Here is a 26265-nt window from a genome sequence, read left to right as displayed (position 1 = left end):
AGGGCCTAGGGCCTAGTTGGAGTTAGGTCACCAGGTGCAGATCCTGGAAGAGCTAATCAAATCTCTGGCCTCTACCTTGCCCTCCTTATGCTTCCCAGTCACCACGAGGGGAGCAACTTTGCTCCATGGTGCACTTCTGCCATGGCAATTTGCCTCACCACAGCCCAGAATCAATGGATCCAAGTGACTATGGACTGAAATCTCTTAAACGATGAGACCAAATATATCTTTTCTTCTTTATTTAATATTTCACAGTTATTTTTTCTCTTATGGTTTTTAAATTTTTTTGTGCATTATAATTAGATGAGTGATTTTATTGTGTTATATTCATATATGTACATAGCATACATTGTCGATTTCATTCTCATATCCCTCCCTTTGCTCCCCCTTTTCCATCCACAAATTCCATTTCTCTACTGGTCCGTCTTCTTTTTACCTGAGTTCCATTTCTTTCCTTTTTTCTCTCAAGTTTCCACATATTATAAAAAACATATAATCTTTGAATTTCTGAATCTGGCTTATCTTACTTAGTATAATGTTCTCTGTTTCGGTTTGGGTGTGTAGTGTTCCCCAAAGGTTGAGGTGTGAGACAATGCAAGAAGGTATGGAGGAGAAATGTTTGGGTTATATAGCATAGTCTTAACCTAATCAGTGAATTAGTTCGTGATTAGAATAATTGAGTGGGGACTGTAGGTAAGTGGAGTGGGGCTGGAGGAAGTGATTCATTGGGGGTATATATTTGTATCTGGCAAGTAAATACAGGTGTCTCTCTCTATCTCATTCTGTCTCTTTCTCTCTGCTTACTGATCATCATGAGAGCTGGTTCCCTCTGCCACAAATTTCCACCATTATGTTCTGCCTCACCTTGAACCCCAAGGAATAGAACTGGTCTTCTATGAACTAAGACATCTGAAACCATGAGCTCTTAGATAAACTTTTCCTCCCCATACAATTTTGCTAGCTGGGACCTTTAGTCACAGAAGAAAAAACTGACTAAATCATGCTTTATTTCTGTTAATTTTCTTGCAAATGGCATAACTCTATTTGTGTTTATGGCTGAGTAAAACTCCACTGATTACATATAGCATATTTTATTTATCCAGTTTATGGACACCTAGGTTGGTTCTATAACTTAGTAATTGTGAAGTATGCTACCGTAAATATGGATATGCATATGTTGCTATAGTATGTTAATTAATTCTGATGGATAAATATGAAGAATGATATAGCTGGGTCATATATTGGTTTAATTTCTCTTGTCACATCAACCAAAACCTGACAATACAGGTCACCTATGTCAAACACTGCTGGGGAGTTCAACAAAGGGCACTGGAGAGTTCAACAAAGGACAGTCATGAGGGCATTCTTCTGGCACATAATGTTTTCCTTCACATGAACAGCAAAAATTTAGCATGTAAATATCCTTGTGTTTGATGATATTACCTTCTATGGAATTAAGTGGAATTAAGTTCATGAGGAACATGCCTCTCTCTCTCTCCCTCTCTCGTTTTTCTGTGTGTGTGTGTGTGTGTGTGTGTGTGTGTGTGTGTGATGACTTTTCCCTGTGTTGCCTGGCCTTCCTTGAATTTCTGCACTCAAGGAATCCTCCTGCCTCATCCTCTTGAAAAGCTGGAACTACAGATGTTTGCCATCCTGCCTGTCTAGAGCATGGCTTCTTTGATTGCCCTTTGCAGAACAAGAACCTTTGCATAGGTTGGGCCCCAGCACTGGATGCGTTTTTCAGCTCAAGGAATGACTAACACATCTTTGTTGGTACAAATCTCAACCAGTCCAACCAGGATCAGAGCTAAAAAAGACAGGGAGAAAATCATAATAGCCCTAGATATTTCATCGTAAGAGCCAAATACATTACTTGAAGGAAATGAAATTATATTAGTTCCATAGAGGTTTTATATACAGAAAATATAAAAAATATTTTGGGTTATGGTAAGATTATTACTGACAGCCCAACCCTGGGAGCTACCTTGATCCTAGCTGGCTGGATTTAGATGCTTGCCCACATAATAAATAGACAAAAAATGGTAAAATGAGTATTGAACTTGATGCAGTTCCATCAACTCAGGAGAAAGCGGTTAGATTGCTTCTCCTTATCTATCCCACAGACACAATTATAATTTACAGAAACAAAAGCCATGTGATAGACATGTGTATATTTGGTTGATCTGAAGAGGAAGCAATCTGGAAAAAAAGGCAAGAAATGCACAGATGCAGATTTAGTTAGTCTGTGTTGTCCCAGAAGGAAGGAAATTCCCATTTCCATTTTCTTTGTTGCCTGTCAGGGTGGGAGGTGGAAGCCCCAAGGTCCTCCCGCTTCTACTCTCAGTGTGAGGAAGTCATTCCCAATTTCAGTTGGGCGCCTCCAAATTCAGTCTGTTTCAAGGCTGTTAATTGTCAATAGTTATCAAATGACACTGTAATCTCTCATTGTTTGAATGCATGCCAGAGATGTGGGAAAGGTTGGTGAAGGGTGAGTATCAGCTGGTGCAGAGTGAGAAGAAAAAGAGAAGGAAGCACACAAGAGTTGAATGTCTTATTAATCTTTTATGTTTGAGAACTTGGAGACTTTGTTACCTAATCCTCCATTTCTCAGGCTAATCAGACAAAGAATTTGAATCAGAGTTGAGATAATGAGCTGATATAATTTTCAAACACTCAGACCTGGTATCACTCACATTAGGAATCTATTGAGAGTCTCACAAATGACAATTATTCTTACAAGAATTCTCCTAAACCAGCTCCCAAGGTCTGCTCTCCACCCACAACCACCCATTTACCAAAAAGAAGGAAGCCACCTGCCCAGACACCTCTTGGTCTAATGAAAAATCTAGGATCATCTTTTTGGAGTTCTGGTGCTGAATGTGCTCTCTGTGGTGATATCTGCCATGAGATGGGTGGGTAGAAATTTGTGGTTCACCAGGCCATGCAGGATGCTGTTCTCTTTTTCCTTTCATACCCATTGATCATGGACATGCATTATTTTCATATTTTACAGAGTCTATTTTTTCTCTAAAATCTACTTACTGGCTACTGGAGGGATCTCTTACTGCCTACACAGAAAGTAGCCTAATGTTCTGGGAAGGTGGCTGTGGCCCAAACAAGACAAATCATCTTTCTGTATTAATAAACAAGGAAGATGAAGTGGTCAGCAAAGACACACAGGGAAAGAACTTGCAGAGACTCAGCAGTCTCACCTGACTCAATGACCAAAGGTCCCAGATACCAGCTCTTTGTAAAGAGCTCTGCTAGGGACTAGGGGCATAATAGTGGATAGTACAGAGATCCTGATCCAGAAAAGTTTACATTCTGGAAAGTTAAACAAAGGTGGAATCCAACAATGTTGTAGGTCAGTTAAGAGAACAACAAGAAGAGAAATGTGTTCCAGGCATACTAGAAGTTGTCCAGGGGAGAAAGTGGCTCCATGTGAAGAGATGATGTTGAAAGCCTTTAGCAGATGAAGATTTGATTGAGCTGGGTTTTGAAGGATGATTAAGAATCTTCTGGGCTGCGGCTGTGACTCAGTGGTAGAGGGCTTGCCTAGCATGTGTGAGGCCTTGGGTTTGATTCTCAGCACTGCATATAAATAAATAAATAGATAGATAAATAAATAAATAAATAAAAATTTCATCAACAACTAAAAAATATTTTTTAAAAAGTCTTCTATGGGGCATGAGAGCATTGTAAGCAGAGGAAAGTGCATGAGCAGTTATTTAGATATAACCTTTCTGGGTGGAATTCAAGGATTTTGTAATGATAACATCCACAGAGAAGAATAAAGTGGACTAGAGGACATTTAATTCTAATGTTTCACTTGAGTTTCTGATAAGAAACAATAACATTTGGGCATAATGATAACACTGATCAAAGATCTTAGAAAACATATTTATTTTTAAATTGTATGTAGGCATAATATCTTTATTTCATTTTTATGTGGTGTTGAAGTTTGAACCCAGTGACTCATGAGCACTTGACCACTGAGCCACAATCCCAGCACCATTGAAGTTTTTATTGATAATTTTTTATAAAATCTGAACTCAAAGATCAAAATAGGCATGTCCCCATGTCTCACTGCCAACTGCCAAGAAGGAGAGGGCACCTGGCTTCTTCAATAGTGGCTGGAGCACCAATAGTTCTTCTTATTGGTTGAACACTCAGCCCCACCTCCTTTTCCAGCATATGCCAGTCTGACTTCATTGAATCACACCTGCTCACAGAAGGCAAGCTTGGCACTTCTAGATCACATATCTGGAAGGAAAGTAGTGATGGACCTGATCCCAAACTTTTCCATGTAAAACCTGGGTTCTCTTGAGAATCAGCCTGGTGCTCCTCTATCTGTGAGTAACTGTCCCAGTTTGTCTTCTCTTGAAACCATCCATATCTGTGACTAGGAGATTTAGCGATATGATTTGATTTAGAGGATGAACTTCAGAGTGAGTCTAAGTTTAAACCCTGATTAATCAACGAGAAGAGTTCAGTAGATGAAGATTACGAACAACTGGACACCTTCTGAAAAGTGATGCACACTTTGCAAACTTTCAGAATTCTGGGGGCATAGAGAGGTCTTCACAAGTTTTTGTGTCATTGTTTATCTTTTGTGTTCTATGTGCGCTACAAGAGATGTGTAGGAGCTTCTCTCCTGTGGAACAGGTGGTTCCTGCTCCTTTTTCCCACGTCCCAGCACCATTTGTAAAATACACCAAGTGCATCCCAGGTGCTACCACAGGCTCATATTCAGTTCTTCCCTCTGTTCTCTTCCCTTTCACTGGAACAGCCCTCCCTCTAAAAAATCAAATCCTCCACTCTGCAATATGCAAGTACTTCTGAATGATAAAACTATTGAGCAAAGACCTGGGAGAAATTTGGAACTTTTATGCCTTAAGTTAGCATAAGTGTAGAGATTTATTTCTCCCTTAATTTGAAATCTAATGACAGCTTCAAGAGACAGAAGTTTCCAAGCCAATTTTGTATTTTAAATATTTGCTTATGAAATTCCAGTACAGGAGCATGAATAAAACCATCTAGTAGAAGAATTCCTTTAAATAGTTGGAATTCTGATTTGGGATTGTGGCTCACTGGTAGAGAGCTCATCTGGCATATGTGAGGCACTGAGTTCAATCCTCAGCACCACAAAAATATAAATAAATAAAATAAATGTATTGTGTCCGCCTACAACTATAAAAATGTTCTTTTAAAATAGTGGGATTCCTGGTTTCATGGAGCAGGGTAAGAGAGCAGTTATTTATGGCTGAGGTAGAAGACATTGCCCCAAGGTGACCTTTGACTTCCATCTTAAATCCACATTTACAAGACTAGGTATTCATAATGAAGTGAAAATAGAAAATATAAACCTGGTTGTAACAATTAAAGTAAAGGGTAGTATTCAGGCTTTTGTTGCATCTATTTTCCCTCCAGTGGCATTTTAAAATTAATGAAAATGTTTAAATTTTATTCTGCTCAATAGTACAATTTCTTTGAGGTAAGTTCCTCACATTACTTCTGAAGGTCAAAATAGGACCCTTGGATTCTGTATTTGTGAAAACCAACCTGTTTAAAACTGACCTCATCTTTTTTGAAAAATTGAAGGAATATTAATCTAATACATACATTCATGATGTAGATTGCACGTTTCTTTAAATATACCTGCCCAGCTGGTTATTCTTACTCAATATTTTCCCCATATTCCAGTGTTCTTAATCTCTTACATCAGATGAGTAAGGAAAATGTGGACCAGGGATGCAATAAAATGCATCCAGATGGGAGTTATGAAAAAGTGGGAGAATACTCCTGTCTTCTCAGTTAAGAAGTCCCAGAGTGGAAATGGCCCCCACTGGAGGCCACTAGAGGGCCAACATGATGGCATCAAGTCAACTTCCTAAACTGACACCAGTGAGTGAAATGACCTGGAAGAAATCTAATCTGAATGACTCAGGAGTTTTCAAACTCATGTTTGAGGACTTATATCAAATATTAACTGTAGCATTCGGAGCCTAATGATGAAACTTAACAATAATCAGCTGCTTTGAGCTAATTATTATGACTTGTGGTCTCTCAGGGAATGTGAGAGAGGAGATAATGAGCAGATGTAATTAGGGCCATTGGAGTTTTTGTTGTTATTTAGGGCCTACATGTTACCTGCCTGGCTTCACTGTTCCCATTCTTGAATCAGTGACTCATGAGCCACTATGTACACACAGTCACAATCCCTTTACCTGGATTTCTCTTCCACTTTTTAGATATGGATCCTATTCACATGGATATTTTAAAAAGCTGGGAATTCCAGGGCCAACACCTCTGCCTTTTTGGGGAACTCTTCTTAATTATCGCTGGGTGAGTATCATTTGAGCTCCCTGTTTTGCCTCTTTTGGTTGCAAATACTTCCTTAGTTTCATCAGTAGAAATTTAGCTCCATGAAAGAAGTTTTGAGATTTCAAGCTTCAGAAACTGTGTGAGGGCCCATCCAAAGCACAGTCAGGTTTACCCTGGGGCTCTGTTTACAACTCCTCATTGTGTCAGGTTCACTTATGTTAATGAGCTCAGGACTCTGGCACATCAACAGTGTAAGCTGTGGACTTTCTGTTCAGACTATGAGCATCCTCACAGTGTTTTCTTTTTTTCCTCAGTGCAGATTCTAGGAAGATACACTCATACCTCTGGGATACTTTATTTGCAGAGTTAAAATATTACAAATAAAACTTAGCATGAGGAAGATTAATTGCTTAGTTTCTATGATGAAAACTCACAGCCAGTGTCTAACTATCTGTGTACTATGTGCAGAGAGTTAGCATCTCCCCTCTTCCAAGTTAAGCCCCAAAACAGGAAGGCAAATTAACTTTTATTTGCTCACTATGTCACTTACTTACTCAACAACATGATTGTGAGAACATGAATCTCCTAGGTTAAAAGAGTTTTCTGGCATCTTTACTCCCTAATTCTATCAGAATTCTACCAGAAAACATGAGATAAATTAAAATCATACTTGATGAGGAGATGAAAGATCATGCATGGCCCTGTAATGCACTCATTTTTCCTCACCCTGGGGTTTCTCATGTGCCTATGGAGGTGATAATTCAGAAGGTCCCAGTATTTCTGAGAAAACACAAGCAGACAAATAATGCAGAAGAGAAGCATGTTGTATTCATTGATAAGGGTAATTGGTAGATCATGTATAATACTTAGAGAAAATTCAAGTGACTTTACATGTTTCATTTCAAATATTGCATATTTTCTCTTTTCTCCTCAGAAGCCTCTGAATAAGAGCTTTTCTCTAACCACCTGTTAGGAACATCAAGTCTGATTTCATGGGATTTGGGTCATTTGATGCAATGTCAGTAATTTCCAACAATAATGTAATTTCATTTTGTTGTTTTTCCTAGGGTGTGTCTAATTTTTACACAGAATGTTATAAAAAGTATGGAAAAACATTTGGGTGATTATTCTGGAAATTGCTTGTTGGTAGACTTGTTATGATGTGGTGCCCCAACGCATGAGGACAACCTCAGCTCAGAACTTTTGAGATGCAACCTTCTGTGCTGCAAAGTCCTTGGAGGATTGTCCTGCCAGTGATCCTGCATGTCACCAGGAGTCTGGGTCTACAGTCTGACTTAGGTTGAGTATGTTGCATGTTTTGGCTTTTCTCCTACTTTTGATGACCCAGAGTCTCCAGCCTTACTTTGTGTCCAACGTCTGGCTATTCCTATCTTCCCCATTTTTCTTTCTTTCTTAATCCTTTAGATGAATAAAATGTATTATTTGAGAACTTTAAAAAAATCATGGGCTTATAAATCTATGGCATCATCTCTTTTGTTCACTGATTTCCTTTTAATTTAAAGACAAAATTCCCTTATTTAAATTTCAGATTCAATGTATGCTTTTGAACAAAAGGCTAGGAGATACTCTAAAGCAGATGGGAAACCATTTCTGCTAAGCTTTTTTCATTTCCTTTACTTTCTTTCTTCTTTTTAATTGTCATAATTATTGTTGCTCATATGCCATTTTTTAAATTTTCAGTGTTGACTTTTTAATGAAGCATCTCTTCCTCTCCTTCGCCCATTTGATGTTAAGACCAGACATAGGATGTAGCTCCACCAGTGAGTTCCCTGGTGGATTGATGGGGTTTATATTGGAGGGTGGCCTCAGTTAACTATAGCAACTATTCCCTTTCAGAGCTGGTGAGGGTTTGGTGGGAGCCATAGATGAGGTGTAATCATTTTGCTCTACACTAAAAATAGTGGTAGAAGACTTTGACTTTTCATCTCCATATTTTCTCATCAATCCCCAGAAAGCCACAGGCCTGGCCAGAGTGTTCTGCTCAGTTGACATGGCCCATAGATACCATCTGTTTCAAGGACACAACATGCCCCACTGGATCTCCAAAGGCCCCATTTCAGCTACACTTGCAAAACTTAGTAATTGTGAGATGTTAGTCAATTATCTGCCTTCAATTTTTCACAAACCTATATTTTTCCATGTAAAAAGTTGTGAAGACTATGGGTTGAGCCTGTAGCTCAGTGGCAGAGCACTTGCATAGAACAATGAGGCACTGGGTTTGATCCTTAGCACCACATAAAAATAGACAAATAAAGGCTTCTGTCCACCTGTAATTAAAAAAAATAACAAAACAAGGACATAAACAAGCAAATAAATAAGTTATGGAAAGTACCATAGGCAATACTATTATATTCACCATCTAGATTTAACCATTGTTCCAATGCTATTTCTAATTATTATCTCTTAGAAGGTGTATTTTGTATCTAAGTTTCTCTTCCTACCTACTTTACCTACATTACCCTTTATGCTATTAAGAATCCCGAAACAGAACTTCATATTGCTATGTATTGTAGGAGTAGGCAGGTAGAATAAGTAACATCAGGATCAAAGTCTGGATTCCTGCTGCAGAATCTGGCCTGTTCGATTTAATTAGCTTTGCTTTCCCAACACAGCCTGTTTAATGGTTCACAACCTGTTTTGGCTACTACAGAGCCCAGCATTATCAAAACAGTGCTCATCAAAAAATATCATTCTGTCTTCACCAACCGGCGGGTAAGCACTCACTTTTCAACATTATAACATTTATTTATATTTTTAAGTTTTTATTTGTTCTTTTTAGTTATACATGACTCTAGAATGTATTTTGACATATTATACATACATGAAGTACAACATCCATCCTTGTGTTTCTGCATAATGTGGAGTTTCACTAGTTGTGTATTCACATATAAACATAGGAAAGTTCTGTCTGATTAATTCTACATTCTTTCCTATTCCAATCCCCTAACCTTTCTCTTTGTTTCCCTTTGTCTAATCCAAAGTGACATTATTTATTTATTTATTTAATTTATTAACTCAATTTTTATCCTGAGATATTTACAAATTCAGAGGGCATTCCTTGCCAAACAAAATTGCCAGGCATTTTCATGTATAATTTATTCTGTTTTACCCAATGATAATTTTTACATGACTATAAATTTATTAAGTTCTTGTTCCTATATTAATAGGAAATTAATACAATCTAGGTTTTTTATTTTCATTTTTCCGTTTTGTGCGCCTATATGAATGAGTGTGCAGCTCTGTCCAAATGTATAACATGCCTAAATTTGTGTTGATTTAGATTGTGTTTTTAATGTGTTTTCACCAATTTTCATTAACCTTAGAAATGTGCCTGATTTCTTGTGTGGTGACCACATTGGACGAAGATTGCACCTATAAATATGGAAAATCCTATCTGTATTTCTTTTATTTATTTGTTTTTCTTTTCCTCTGACATCAGCTGGGAGTTCCAGTGTGAGGTTGAATAATAGCCATAAGAGTGAACATTTCTTTTGAAGGATATAGACTTTAATTTTCCAAAGTTTACCCCAATTTTAGACGAGGCTAATGTGTGTGTGTGGATTCCCATACAATCTCTATCTTCACTTTTTAAAAACTTTGATGGCTAGGGACATAGCTCAGTTGGTAGAGTGCTTACCCTGCAGGCACAAGACCTGGGGTTCAAACCAAAATTTAAAAACTTTGATTAATATATGATAATTGTGCATGATAATTGGATTTGCTGCAATCTTCAATACATGCATATATTGCACATTACTCAAATCCAGCCTCTATTTACTTGCCTTCTACATATCCCTTCCCAACATATATATATATATATATATATATATATATATATATAGATATATAGATAGATAGATATAGATATAGATAGATAGATAGATATAGATATAGATAGATATATATAGATATATCACTAATCTACACTCAGATGAACGTTTTTACTTGTCTTTCTGTGTATGACTGAGCAGACATTGTTGAATTATTTCCTGATGCTTGGGAGAAAGCATTCAGTTTGCTACCAGTATGTGCATTGTTAGCTGAAAGTTGTTTTTTGTAGAATCTCTGTCAAGTTGAAGAAGCTTCCCTCTGCTCCTAATCCCCTAAATGTTTACAGTGAATGAGTTCTGGAAGAATACATTTTTTGGTAGTAGTGGGGTACTGGGGATTGAACTCAGGGACACTAGACCACTGAGCCAAATTCCTGGTCCTATGTTGTACTTTATTTAGAGACAGGGTCTCACTGAGTTGCTTAGCACCTCAACATTGCTAAGGCTGGCTTTGAACTTGTGATCCTCCTGTCTCAGATTCCTGAGCTTCTGGGATTTCAGGCATGCACCACTGTGCCTGGATGGAAACATGCATTTTAACACACAAATATATTTTAGATGACAGAACTAAATTTCAAGGGTTTTACTTTGGAAGTCTAGCACCCAGGTGAAAAATAGAATTATCTTCCTTTCTCCTCTGCCCTTTTAGAAAATACTGAAACAACTTCCATTAAAAACTTGTGTTTTTTTCCTGTATTACACTTATATTCCAAATCCTTTAAGTTTCAAATATTATTATTTTTAAAATTATCATACCTAAGCACCCTTTTATCAAGACGCTTATGCCATAAATGCAAGTAAAGACAGAACTGATCTTAGGTAACATACAGTTGACCAAGAACATCTGATATCTGTCACCAACCCATTTCTGCTCTGCATAGCCCTGGAGTTTGTACTATGTCTTCTTAGGTCTTCTTCCTGTCTATTCCCCTGGAAAAAGTTTCCAACCAAGTGGAAATTTTGCATCTAAACAAAGGTTGGAATATAAAGTCTAAAAGTGGCGTGAGGTACCTGTGTATCTCTTTCAAACTCTCAGGAGGTTATGTCACTTGGAATAAATATTACTGAGTGTCTGACATAGGGCCAGCTACCTAGTAGGCAGTCACTAAACATTTTTTTTTAATAAATGATACTAATTTAACAACTTTTGCAACTGTGGAGACCTCAAAATTTATGTAGGACAAAATCTCTTTTCCTTTGGGTGCTAGAATCTTTGTCCAAAGGGATTTATGGAAAAAGTCGTCTCCTTATCTGAGGATAAAGAGTGGAAGAGAATAAGAACACTGCTATCTCCAATCTTCACCAGTGGAAAACTCAAGGAGGTAAGGAGGAATTTTAATTGAAAACTTAGAGAAGAAACCTGGGGATAGGTAAAAAAAATGAGATAGATAGTAGTCCCTTTTAAAGGGATAGTTCTCTAAATTTGAACTTCCTAAAAATGTTCTTTTGTCTTTATGTTTTAGAAGAGATATAGTAAGATTCATTATAAATGTCTTATACTTCTTTATCCTGGGAAACCATAACCTTGGGGACTGAGTCTCTCACTTAACTGTGTGTGATTTTGTGTTTTGTGCATAGATGTTCCTCATCATTAAGCAGTATGGAGATGTGCTGGTGAAAAACATGAGACTGGAATCAGAGAAGGGCAAGTTTATCAACTTGAAAGAGTAAGTAGCAGGGCAGCTCTGGCATTCCAAGCTCCAGCAGGAGCCCCTCCAACTTCCTGCCACAGAACGCATTCCAAATGTTGAGCTTGTATAATGAGCAGACAAAAGCAAGTTTGGATTCACAACTCCAACTTCTCATCTAAGAAAGGGCTGCTCCCAGGAGGAGACAGGGCAGCTGGGGGAGAAAGGATCTCTCCTGTATCCACCAAAGTTTGTTTGGCTGCTATTTATGACTTTGGATATACTAGAAGACAAAATACTGTCAAGGTCACGGTCACCTTTTTGAGCCCTCTAAGAAGACTCAGTTATTCCACCTTTGTCCTGCTGAAGCTCAGTTTGTATACAACTGTCATTATTTACATTCTATTTGTGCTACTGTAGTTTGTCTGATTATGGATCTTATCCCTGTATGGTGAACTTCTTGAGTTCAGAGGTGAGTATAAGTCACCTCACTTCCCCATGACTCCTAGCACAAGGGCAGGACCTCATTTGAAACTCATAAAGACCTCTTGGTCAGTGTGAAGTGATCATAGACTCATCTGATGGTCCAGCAGATAACTGTTGACAGTGTGTGGCTCTCTGCTTGTCTTGCTTGGGCACATGAACTTACTCCTACTCCTTGCTGCATGTGTAGTGGAAGGATTGGGAAGAGGCACTGGTTTTAACTTTCTATATCTTTCTCTATTCAGCATCTTTGGGGCCTACAGCATTGATGTGATCACTGCTACATCATTTGGAGTGAACATTGATTCTCTAAATAACCCACAAGATCCCTTTGTGGAGAAAGTCAAGAGACTCCTATTACTTGATTTCTTTGACCCTTTGCTCTTCTCAATAAGTATGGAACTACCATGTTATTCATTCATTCTCTTTTTAAATAAGAGTGTTATTGATACATAATTAAATACCTTTGGATTACCCCACTTAACTTATACAATTAAATGGTTTTAAGTACAAAGATATATGCAGCCATCACTAGTGACCATTTATCAACTCAGAAGAAGGCTATCATTCATTATTAACTCTCTATTCCCCAAGCCTAAGCAACCATGAATCTATTTTCTGACTCTATAGATTTGCGGATACTGTGAATTTTCTATTAATGGAATCCTAAAAGTCATGTCTGACTTCTTTCATTTATCATTATGTTTTCGAATGCTTCCATCCTGAAGCATGTGTGAGTACTTCATTCCTTTTTTGAAAGAAATTATTTATTTATTTGTTCTGATTAGTTATGCATGACAGCAGAATTCATTTAACTACATAATACACAAATGGAGTGCAAGTTTCCATTTCTGTACTTCTACATAAAGTAGATTCACACCATTTGTGTCATCATACATGTACCTAGGGTAATGATGTCCATATTATTCCACCATCATTCCTATACCCATAACCCTTCCCTTCCCTTTTCTTTCCTTTGCCCTCTCCGAAGTTCCTCCATTCCTCTAATGACCACCCCATTACGGATCAACAACCAATTATGAGAGAAAATATTTGGCCTTAGGTTTTTTGGGATTGGGTTACTTCATTGAGTATTGTATTCTCCAAATCCATCCATTTACCTGAAAATTTCATGATTTTATTCTGTTTTAATGCTGAATAATATGCCATTGGTATATGCACTATATTTTCTTTATTCATTCATCTACTGAAAGGCATCCAGGTTGGTTCCACAGTTTAGCTATTGTGAATTCAGCTGATATGAACATTGATTTGGCTGTGTCCCTGTGGTATGCTGATTTTAAGTCCTTTGGATATAAACTGAAGAGTGGGATAGCTGGGTCAAATGGTGGTTCCATTCCAACTTTTTTGAGGAATCTCCATACTTCTTTCCATATTGGTTGCATCAATTTGCATTCCCAGCAGCAATGTAAGAGTACGCCTTTTCTCCCACATACTCACCAATATACATTTTTGCTTATTTTCTTCATAACTGACATTCTGAGAGAAGTGAGATGAAATCTTGAAAGGAGTTTTGATTTGCATTTTATTTACTAGAGAAGTTAAAACGTTCTTCATATATTTGTTGACCAATTGTATAGCTTCTTCTGAGAAGTGTCTGTTCAGTTACATATGCTATTTATTGATTGGGTTATTTGTTTCCTTGGTGTTAATTTTTTGAGTTCTTTATATATCCTGGAGATTAGTGCTCTATATGATGTGTACACTGTAAAAAATCGCTCCCATTCTTTAGGCTTTCTCTTCACCTTATCGTTTCTTTTGTTGAGAAAAAGCTTTTTAGTTTAAATCTATCCCATTTATTGATTCTTGATTTTATTTTTTGCACTTTAGGAGTCTTGTTATGTAAGTCAGAATCTAATCCAAGATAATCAAAATTTTGGCCTACTTTTTCTTCTATTAAGTGCAAGGTCTCTGGCCTAATTCCTAGGTGCTTCATTCATAATGAATTAATTTTTGTGCATGATTAGAGATAGTGGCTTAATTTTATTTTCCTACATATGGATTTCCAGTTTTCCCTGCATCATTTGTTGAAACGACCATTTTTTTTTCCAATGAATGTTTTTCTCACCTTTGTCTAGTATGAAATAACTGTATTCGTGTAGGTTTGTCTCTATATCTTTTGTTCTGTACCATTGGTCTACGAATCTATTTTGGTGCCAATATGGATTTCCAATTTTGCCAGCACCATTTATTGAATAGGCTCTTTTCTTCAGTGAATGCTTTTGTCACCTTTATCTGGTATAATATAAACATATTCATGTCAGTTCGTCTCTGTGTCCTCTATTCTGTACCATTGGTCAACAAGTTTATTTTGGTGCAGATATCATGCCTTTTTATTACTATAGCTCTGTAGTATAGTTTAAGTTCTGGTATTGTGATGCCTCCTGCTTCCCTTTTCTTGCTAAGGATTGCTTTAGCTATTCTGGGTCTCTCATTTTTTGAAACACATTTTACAATGGCTTTTTCTATTTCTATGAAGAATGTCACTGGGATTTTAATAGGGATTCCATTAAATGTGTAAAACACTTCTGGTAGTATGGGATTTGCCAGAATTTAATTGAGAATGTTTACATATATGTTCATTAGAGGTAATGGTCTAAAATTTTCTTTTATTGATGTGTCTTTGGCTGTTTTTGGAAGCAGGGTGATACTGGCCTCATAGAATGAGTTTGGAAGTGTTCCCTCTTTTACTATTTCATGGAATAATTTTAGGAATATTGGTATTAGGTTTCCTTTGAAGAACTTGTGAGAATCTGTCTGGTCGGGGGTCTTTTTCGTTTTTTTTTTTTTTTAGGGGAGGAAAAGTTTATTTGAGTGCTCATGGTTTCAGACACCTTAGTCCATTGAAGGCCTATGTATTCTTTGGGGCTCAAAGTGAGGCTGAATTTCTTGGCTGGTAGGGGTGGCAGAGAGAAACAGCTCACACCATGGTAATCAAGAACAAGAGAGACTCTAGCTCCAGGTACAAAGGTCCAAGAGGCTGAATCTCCAGACAAGAGGTGCTACCCTAGTCTGAGATCTAAGCCTTCTGGATAATCACTGTCAGAGTCTGTATTGGAAGACTGAAGAAGCAAGAATCCAATGATTGCAGCAGCAATCAAGAATCTGTTCAAGAAGAATGGAGCTTGCATATGCTGTTGCTTCTTTTTTCTTCCAACTTTTATTCCATTTAAGCCATTATCCTATTGGTCAATGTTGCCCACACTTAGGTAGGGTCTGCATTCCAGTTGGCCATCTTACATGCTAATTATTCTTAGACACACCTTCATGACCCATCCATATTCTTCTTAATCCTTGGTGTCTCTTAATCCAATCAATTTTACATTTCGTTTTTTTGTTTGTTTGTTTTTTTTTATTGATTGTTCAAAACATTACAGAGCTCATGATATATCATCTTTCATACATTTGACTCAATTGGGTTTTGAACTCCCATTTTTACCCCAAATACAGATTGCAGAATCACATCTGTTACATACTCACATTTTTACATAATGGCATATTAGTGACTGTTGTATTCTGCTACCTTTCCTATCCCCTACTATCCCCCCTCCCCTCCCCACCCCTCCCATCTTTTCTCTCTACCTCCTCTGCTGTTGTTCAATTCTCTCTTTTTTTCTCCCTCCCCTTGCCCCTCATAACCTCTTGTAATTTTGTGTATCATTGAAGGTCTCCTACCATTTCCATATGCTTTCCCTTCTCTCTCCCTTTCTCTTCCCCCATTCATCTTTGTTTAATGTTAGTCTTTTCCTCATGCTCTTCCCTCCTATTCTGTTCTTAGTTGCACTCTTTATATCAAAAAAGACATTTGGCATTTGTTTTTCAGGGCTTGGCTAGGTTCACTTAGCATAATCTGCTCTAATGCCATCCATTTCCCTGAAAATTCTATGATTTTGTCATTTCTTAGTGCTGCATAATACTCCATTGTTTATAGATGCCACATTTTTTTATCCATTCATCTACTGAAGGGCATCTAGGTTGGTTCCACAGTCTAGCTATTGTAAATTATGCCGCCATAATCATTGATGTGGCCATATCCCTATAGTGCGCTCTTTTAATGTCCTCAGGAAATAGTCCGAGAAGGGCAATAGCTGGGTCAAATGGTGGATCCATACTCAGCTTTCCTAGAAATCTCCATACTGCTTTCCAAATTAGCCTCACCATTTTGCAGTCCCACCAGCAGTGTACAAGTGTACCCTTTTCCCCATATCCTCGCCAACACTTATTGTTGTTTGACTTCATAATGGCTGCCAATCTTACTGGAGTTAGATGGTATCTTAGGGTGGTTTTGATTTGCATTTCTCTGATTGCTAGAGATGGTGAGCATTTTTTCATGTACTTGTTGATTGATTGTATGTCCTCCTCTGAGAAGTGTCTGTTCAGGTTTTTGGCCCATTTGTTGATTGGGTTATTTGTTATCTTATTGTCTAATTTTTTGAGTTCTTTATATACTCTGGATATTAGGGCTCTATCTGAAGTGTGAGGAGTAAAGATTTGTTCCCATGATGGAGGCTTCCTATTTACCTCTCTTATTGTTTCTTTTGCTGAGAAAAAACTTTTTAGTTTGAGTAAGTCCCATTTGTTGATTCTAGATGTTAACTCTTGTCCTATGAGTGTCCTATTGAGGAATTTGGAGCCCGACCCCACAGTATGTAGGTCGTAGCCAAATTTTTCTTCTATCAGATGCCGTGTCTCTGATTTGATATCAAGCTCCTTGATCCATTTTGAATTAACTTTTGTGCATGGCGAGAGAAAAAAATTTAGTTTCATTTTGTTGCATATGGATTTCCAGTTTTCTCAGCACCATTTGTTGAAGATGCTATCCTTCCTCCATTGCATGCTTTTAGCCCCATTTATCAAATATAAGAAAGTTGTAGTTTTGTTGGTTGGTTTCTGTGTCTTCTATTCTGTACCATTGGTCCACCCGCCTGTTTTGGTACCAGTACCATACTGTTTTTGTTACTATTGCTCTGTAGTATAGTTTGAAGTCTGGTATCGCTATACCACCTGATTCACACTTCCTGCTTAGCATTGTTTTTGCTATTCTGGGTCTTTTATTTTTTCATATAAATTTCATGATTGCTTTCTCTATTTCTACAAGAAATGCCATTTGGATTTTGATTGGCATTGCATTAAACCTATAGAGAACTTTTGGTAATATCGCCATTTTGATGATGTTAGTTCTGCCTATTCATGAACAAGGTATATTTTTCCATCTTCTAAGATCTTCTTCAATTTCTCTCTTTAGAGTTCTGTAGTTTTCATTGTATAAATCTTTCACCTCTTTTGTTAGGTTGATTCCCAAGTATTTTATTATTTTTGAGGATATTGTGAATGGAGTGGTTGTCCTCATTTCCATTTCAGAGGATGTGTCGCTGATATACAGGAATGCATTTGATTTATGCATGTTGATTTTATATCCTGCCAATTTGCTGAATTCATTTATTAGTTCTAGTAGTTTCTTTGTAGACCCTTTTGAGTCTTCTAGGTATAGAATCATGTCATCTGCAAATAGTGATAATTTAAGTTTTACTTTTCCTATTTTTATGCCTTTAATTTCTCTCGTCTTTCTAATTGCTCTGGACAGTGTTTTGAGGACTATGTTGAACAGAAGTGGTGAGAGAGGGCATCCCTGTCTTGCAACAGATCTTAGAGGGAATGCTTTCAATTTTTCTCCATTCAGAATGATGCTGACCTTTGGCTTATCATAGATTGCTTTTACAATTTTGAGGTATGATCCTGTTATCCCTAGTTTTTCTAGAGTTTTGAACATAAAGGGATGCTGTACTTTGTCAAATGCTTTTTCCGCATCTATTGATATGATCATATGGTTCTTATTTTTAAGTCTTTGATGTGGTGAATAACATTTATTGATTTCCATATATTGAAACAGCCTTGCATCCCAGGGAATCCTACTTGATCATGGTGCACAATTTTTTTTGATATGTTTTTGTATCTGATTCACCAGAATTTTATTGAGGATTTTTGCATCTAGGTTCATTAGATATATTGGTCTGTAGTTTTCTTTCTTTGAAGTGTCTTTGTCTGGTTTCAGAATCAGGGTGTTGTTGACCTCATAGAATGAATTTGGAAGTTCTCCCTCTTTTTCTATTTCCTGAAATAGCTTGGAAAGTATTGGTATTAGTTCCTCATCCATTATCATTGTGTTGTGGTCTATTTTACTCTTGAAATTGATAAGAGTTTGATTAATGTAGATGTTCCATTGTTTGGGGGTATATGTATTTACTAGGGAGTGCTGCCTTGTATAGCAATTTAATGTTTACCTAATAAAGTAACTGTCAGTATGTTTTTCACAAAAGCCATACCCATCTCAAGTTCCCACCTGGGATGCACAAGGGCTGCTGTTTCTCTCTATCCTGTCCAACACTTACTATTTCCCATTGTTTTGTTTCTAGCTATCCTTCTGGTGTGTATTGTGGCATCTCATTGTGGGTTTCATTTTAATTTCTATAAACTAATAATTTGAACAAGTTGAGCTATTTTTATGTCTTCTTTCTATAAAGGTCTTTTCAAGTCACAATTGTATTTCTGTTTGTAGGCGAGTTGTAAGATTTCTTTATTCTGGATACAGATTCATGATGTGATGTGTTTTGCAATTTTTTTCTCCTCATCTACAGGTCTGGTTTTACTTTTTTTTTAAAGAGAGAGTGAGAGAGGAGAGAGAGAGAGAGAGAGAGAGAGAGAGAGAGAGAGAGAGAGAGAGAGAGAATTTTTAATATTTATTTTTCAGTTCTCGGCGGACACAACATCTTTGTTGGTATGTGGTGCTGAGGCTCAAACCTGGGTCGCACGCATACCAGGCGAGTGTGCTACCGCTTGAGCCACATCTCCAGCCCCCTGGTTTGACTTTTTGATTGTATATTTGGAAGTACTATCTTTTTATATTTATAGCATATAATTTTTGTGTTTCTTTAAAGAGAGAGAATTTTTTAATATTTATTTTTTAGTTTTTGGTGGACACAACATCTTTGTTTGTATGTGGTGATGAGGATCGAACCCAGTCCGCATGCATGCCAGGCGAGTGCGCTACTGCTTGAGCCATATCCTCAGCCCAAATTTTTGTGTTTTTATTCCCTTTTTTTGGTTTCACAATCTTAGACTCCAGATCTAAAATTGTAAAGGTGTAATTTCTTTCTCTTTTTCTAAGAGTTGGTTTAATTTTATGTTTACATCTTTGGTCCATTTTTAGTTGGATGTTTTTTACAGTATGAATTCAGGGCCCAACTTTAATATTCTGCGTGTCTCTGTCCAGATGAACCAAAAGCATTTATTGAAAAAAGTGGTTTTTCCATATTTCACTGTCATGGCACCTTTCTCAAAATTCTTTGAATCATAGAAACGTGAGATTATTTCTTATCAACACTACGATTATTTTGTCAGTTTTTTTGTCTTTGAATTTTAAGATCACATCTTTTGTAAAGAATAATAATTTGACTTCTCTTTTTCCTATTCCTTTTATTTCATTCTTTGGCCTCATTGCTCAAATATTTCAGTTGATATATTGACTAAGAGTGGTGACAGTGGACATCTTTGTCTTATTCCTTATTTTAAAGAAAATGCTTTTTGTTTTTTTCTTGTCCATACACTGTTTGGGATTCTCATATATGACATTAATGATGTTGAAGGAATTTTTTCCTATTTTTTGCTACTTCAGTGTTTTTAATTTTTGACCAGTGCATTATAATTACACATAATATTGAGCTTCGTTCTGAAATAATTATACAAGCATAGAATATAATTTGCTCTAATTCAGTCTCTAGTACTTCTCCTGTCCCTCTCCTCTCCCTCTAACCTCTTCCCTTTCCTTTAGTCTACTGGTCTTTATTCTATTTATTTATCATTATTTTTAATCAATGCATTATGGATATGCAAAAATAAATTCACTGTGGTGAATTATATGCCCCCTTTATGTCATCCCAGAGCTCATGGATATTCTGATCATGGTTTCCTCTTGTTTCCCTTAATGCTGACTGAGGTTTATATGTTTCAAGTGTGAAGTTTTATCTTCCAGGTGACCTAAATATATTTGCAAGAATTCAGCTAAATTTTTATTTGATTTATTGAGATTTTTATTTCTCAAATTTCTTTGGTCTTTTTGGAATATCTTTCACACCCTGTGTTCTCACCCAGAGTTCATTCCTTAGATCATGTCTTAGTTTATTGATAATGTTAACAATAAACTTTTAAAATTATTTGCTTGGGATTTCATCAACTGCAATATCTGTGAATTTAGTATTGGAGGATAATAAGCTTTTGGAGACAGGATGACAGCCTATTTTCTGAGGTTCTTTATTTGTGTATATGTTGAGATAGATTCCTTTTGCTCATGTATGTGGGGGAGTTTCATGAATATTTATTTCATAATTTTAATCCCCAATATGAAGATATATCTTAACTTTAACACATCTAATCAATGTAATCAGTCTTGGGCTCAAGAACAAGTACCACTTTCAAAAAATAAGTGCCAGTAACAGTAATAACTTAGTAGCAAATCATGTATCAACATATACTATAACATTTATTAATAATGAGCTCTGCAACTCTATTAACCAAAGATAAAAGTAAGTGAGGAATAATATAGAGCAGGTGGAAAAGCTTAAGCATTAGCAATATAGTATGCCAAACTGTATTAGAAGGATAAAGCATAAAGAAAATAAAAAGAAAAATAAAAAAAATTGGGGGAGGGAGGAGAGAAAACATGAAGCACAGGAGAATGAAGTGGAGGTGAAAGAGAAGCAGAATTGACATGGGATCCATTTCATTCTAAAAATAAATAAAATTATATGAATTCTAAAAAATACATAATGAGAAGACACTGGGAGTTTATCTCCAATAGTGAATGCAAGACCACTCATAGAGCTTCAGTTTTATTCCTGTTGAAGCTTTAAATTTGCAGACATTTGTTTGTGGGGTTTTGATTTTAGAATCTCCCAGTTATGAAGGATTTTATGTGACACCAATGTCATGCTGTTTGTCTGTTTTCAGCTCTGGCCCAAGCTGGTCAAACTTGATAGAGGAGTCTGTGTGCTGAGTTCTGACCCCTCTGCCTGGCAGCATCTGCTGTGGGAGTATTGTATGATTCAGAGCAGACTTCACTTTAAAAATGGATTTTTTCTTGTGACTGGGGTGGGAATGTGAGTGTGGTAGGGTTGTTGGTCAACTTCTAGAAAACAAAGAGAATCAGCACAGGATCTGGGTGTCTCACACCCCTTCTTCAGAAAGCCTGAGTCCCTGTGCTGGGTTGTGTGTGTGAAATGTTTCCCTCCATCCCTCAGACCGTCTGGAGCTTGGGGAGGTGGCACAGGTGCTGTGGGATGCTATCACAGGCCCAGGGTTTTCAACCTGACCCTGATCTGTCCTTTTTTCATCTCCTGCCAGCCAAGGTCAGATTGCCAATTTCAAATGAAAGTGCCCTTCACCCTTTACTCTGCAGACTGTCAGAAAGCTGCAGCTTGCCTCACAAAGCTTCTCCTTTTCTGTGTTGTAGTCCCACTCCTGTGTCCAGATTGATGCATGATCTGGACACGCACCAGTACAGTAAAAGTTAAGGATTAGGTGGCCATTTTTCTTGGTATTCAAAAAGAAAATATAACAGAAACAATACAAAAAGGAGCAAAAAGTAAAAAATGAGTGAAACATGAAAAGCAAGGGTAAATGGCAGGGATTCCTAGTCTCCCTCCCAGGAAGTACTAACAGAGAATGTCTTTAGCTGATTCCCCTTTCCCATTTTTACTCTCTGCTGGAGAGTGCCTGGTCTCTCTGTTGAGATAGCTCTCATGAGCTTATTTTCTTCTTAGATGATGATTTTGTTGGACAGCAGCACCATTCATTATAAACTGGGTGGGAGTAATTTGAGCCCATTGGGTAGGAGCTTCCTCTCCCCCATGGAACCAATGCACACCCAGAACTGCTGCCATCTATCCCATGAATTAAATCTCTTTGTATTCTAGAAGTTGATATTTTTGGATTTCACCTGATTTTTAGTTTTCTGGGTTGCTTGCTATCATTTTCCCACAGTCTTCCCATCTCCCCACAGAACTGTTGTTTTAATTCAGTCTCCAGGGACTGCTGGGTTATTGTGAGTTCTGCTGATACACCATTTTTCCTGACCTCCAAATCTGTTTTTTTTGTTGTATATAATTCTTTTTATATGATGCTTGTTTTAATTTGCTAATACTAGTTGAGAGTTTGCATCCATAATTATAAGATATGTCAGTTTGTAGCTGTCCTGTGTTATCTTTGTGTTAAGTCTTATGATTAGGTTAACATGGGCATTTTAGGATCTTTTACAAGTGTTCACTGTATTCTATATTAGAAAATACTAGATATTTCTATGAAATTTTGTGAAGTAAAGAATTTGTATTAGTTCTTTGAATGTTTGGTGGAATTGTCCATGGAACATCTGGACCTGAGCTGCTCTTTGTAGAAAAGTTCTTAATTTATATTTTAATCTCATTATGTGCTGTATGTCTATGTATTTGTCTATTACTTTTTGTGTCAGATTCTGTTGTTTGTGTTTTCCTAGGAATTTTTCCATTTTATTTAAGTTATGTAATTTGTATAGTTGTTGTGATAATCTGAATGTTAAAATATCTTTATACTTCTTTCTATGTTCATAATGTCAGTATTTCTCATTTTTAATTTTGAATACTAATAACTGTAGTCTTTCTATTTCTGGCTCAGTGTAGCTATTATTGTGGCAACATTGGTGATATTTTTCAATTAATTGCATTTGTTTTTATTAATTTCTTCTATTGACATTATTTTTTCTTTGATTAGCTTTCACTGTGGTCCTTAATATTTTCTTCCTTCTGTTTTCTTTACGTTTAATTTGTTCTTCTTTTTTTCATGATTTATTGTGTGAAGTTTGATTGTTCATTTGTGATCTTTGTTTTTATTTAATACATAACAATTTTCTGCTACACAATAATGGCTTTTTTTTTCTGTCCGTGAGTTTAATATATTATTCCTTCTTTTTTCTTTTTAGTATTTTATCTATATTACTTTATATTTCTTTTTTCATCCACTGTTTATTTAGGTGAATATTGATAATGCCTTCTGGATTCCTCCTGTGATCGAATCTCTTTATCCCATCCTGACTGCCCTTTCTTGAAGAGCATGATTAATCACAGTCCAAGAATAAAGCCTAGTTCTATACAAAAACACTCTATTCAAGTACATAAATAGGAAATGGGTCAGGGTTTTCATCTTTCTTCTTTGGTCACTCCACACAAGCACAAGGGGCCACTGATATCACTTCTATGATGCTGGCCCTATATATGGCCTCCTCTTGCTCAGCCAGGGGCCTGGAGCCCAATCAGTGGTCCTAACAGGAACAGTTCCTTTTTAGGAACCCTTATGACTTCCACTTTTCTGATCAGTAGAAAAGATGTAATTGCTCCAGGTAAATTTTACATTTTTTACTGAAGTGTCCTTTGTTTTTTCTTTCCCCTTCAGCAATATTTCCATTCATTACTTTGATTTATGAGGCAATGAATATCTCTCTATTTCCAAAGGATGTCACAAATGTTTTAAAGAAAGCTATAAACAGAATAAAAGAAAGTCACCTTCAAGAGAAACAACAGATTAACTCCAGTGGTGGTTACAGAGGACGTTCATTTTTGATAACTTATTTTCCTATGGGTGTTTGACTTCCATACTTCTTTGTATATTTTTAAAAGGTAGATGCAGAACTCTTAGTTGAGAGTAATAGAGGGTTTTCATTTGGGAAGAATAAAGAATTTAGCATCTGGTAATTGAGATACAAGAATGAATCAGAGAGGGAACTTAGAGTAAGATGTATTCCAAGCTTTTATAATAACGTCAAAATGGACTCTACTCTCATACATAACCAAAAAAACTAATGAAAAGATTAAAATAAATAAAATTATATATTTTAAATATTGAAAAAATAGTGAACCAAAGAGAAAACATTTACAATTAAATGATGGGCATGGAATTTAGTTTGTCAAGGCATAAATATTGCTGATAGAAAAAGTCCCAAATACTCTGAAAAATGAGTCCTTGTACATTGTTGAGTAAAATGTAAATTAGGACAGCCTTTATGGAAAATTGTCTGGAGGGCCCTCAGAAATAAAATACAGGCCCATCATATGATCCAGCAATCTCACTACTGGTTATCTAGCCACAGAAAGTGAAATCAGTATGTCAAAGAGAGATATGTACTCCCATGTTTATTGCTGCACTATTTTAAAATTGTTCCTCTTAATTGAGCCAAGTAGATTTTGGAAATATCCATTATCAGTAAATGATAAATGCAATTAAAGATGTGTCTAAACTGACATAAACATCAAACAGCATATATATCAAATTAATCAAGTACCTTGTTAATATGTGTATAGCTTAATGTTTTTATATATTAGTTGAAATGATTCTTTAAATAGAGGAAAAAATTTTTATTTTATCCCATCTCTTCAATAGATAAAATTTCAACATAATATTTTTCCCTGGTGCTTTAATTTTATCAGATTTTATATTGACAAAGAATCATTGAATTTATAAACCTCTCACTTTACAAATTCTCCACAGAAGGCATCCTCAGTGTAGCAGGTACTGTCTGGCCCCTAATGGAGCAGGCATGGGTTCTTTAGGTGAAGGTTTTGTTTCATGTACAAAGGCCAGCACAAGGATGTGTGCAGGCCAGGGAGCCAGTATGGGCCCCCCAGGTGTCAGTACAAGTTCATAGCTCCAAGCATGATTGGATCTTTCAAGAAGCTTGCCCAAAATCTAATGATAAGCTCTATAAATGGCAGGAGATTAATCTGTGGCATCTTTAGTGAAAAATTAAGGCAGTAAAACAAAATATTGCAGTCCATGACTTCCCCATGAGCAAACAAATGTAACAGGAGGCAAAGCCAACCACTCTCTGGCCAGGAGGCTGTGTTCAGAATCCACAGAGCTCACAAGCAGGGAGAGAAAAGACCAGTAGCTGTTGGACACCACAGCCAGTTTTCACTCAGGGAAACGTCCTACTCTCCAAAGTTTGTAGATGGATACTTTTCTTCACTGATGACTTAGGAAACTCCAACTGGACTTCTGTACTAAAAGAAATCATAGTCCCAGAAGGGTAGATAAGTTCTGCACTCTTAATTTATTTCTGACTTAATAATTAACACTCTATATTTGAAATCTCTCTGTTTCTAGCATTGGGTGGATTTTCTTCAGCTTATGATAAATTCTCAGAATTCCAAAGATGTGGAGTCTCATAAAAATAACTAAGGTTGATACCTTGTCTACTGATGGGGAAACTCAGTGGGAAAAGTTGTTCTTGAAATGTTCAGCAGGTTTCCCGGGAATAACAGCTTTTCTACCAAGTTGCAGAAAGGCCATGATTGGATATTATATACAGTAGCCTGAGGAACTTTCTGGAAAGACACCTAGAGCCATATTTAATGTTTAAGCTGATATAAACAAGTATTTCTTTCACTAGCATAGTATTTTATTCAACTTATTTTCTTAATATTTTTATTTGATGCTCAATTTCTTCCTTATTTGTCCACTGTTATCCCTTTTGTGTAGGCTCTTGAGTCCTCTATTATTCTATTACCTTTCCTTGTGATTGTTTAAAAAGTAGCTTCTGTTTATTCTGATAAATTATTTATCCATAACAATATTTAACTGAAAACATAGAGGTTCTCCATGTAGTCTTGAATACACTGCTTCACTCTTAATATCCACCGCAAGAGAGTTATATTTGTCACAGTTCAGGAACCTGTATTGACACACTTCTATCACATAAAGTCCACAGATTTTTTTAGCGTTTTTCTAAAATTTCCTTAGGGTTCTCTAAAAGTTTGCCTTAATGTGTAGTATTCTATTTTAAATTTTTGAAACATTTTTTTTAATTTACAATTTTTTTAAAATCACTTTTTGTTTAGTTGATGGACCTTATGTATTTATATGTGGTGCTGAGAATCAAA

The 26265-nt window shown here is 36.5% G+C and overlaps 1 protein-coding gene and 1 pseudogene across 5 annotated transcripts in view; both read left to right on the top strand.

Annotated features, from left to right (window-relative positions):
- The window catches only part of LOC101972073 (cytochrome P450 3A9), a 373151-nt gene that overhangs the window by 345136 nt on the left and 1750 nt on the right, over window positions 1-26265 (top strand). The gene's annotated exons all lie outside the window — the stretch shown is intronic.
- On the top strand, window positions 4281-25815 carry LOC144364743 (cytochrome P450 3A12-like; annotated as a pseudogene). Its single transcript, XR_013427179.1, has 9 exons — window positions 4281-4352; window positions 6252-6345; window positions 7392-7444; window positions 8958-9057; window positions 11384-11497; window positions 11754-11842; window positions 12532-12680; window positions 23783-23908; window positions 25488-25815. The product of XR_013427179.1 is annotated as a cytochrome P450 3A12-like (transcript).

The sequence above is a fragment of the Ictidomys tridecemlineatus genome, chromosome 10 (assembly GCF_052094955.1).
Source record: "Ictidomys tridecemlineatus isolate mIctTri1 chromosome 10, mIctTri1.hap1, whole genome shotgun sequence".
Classification (NCBI taxonomy): Eukaryota; Metazoa; Chordata; class Mammalia; order Rodentia; family Sciuridae; genus Ictidomys; species Ictidomys tridecemlineatus.
This window is presented reverse-complemented; position numbering and strand designations above follow the sequence as displayed.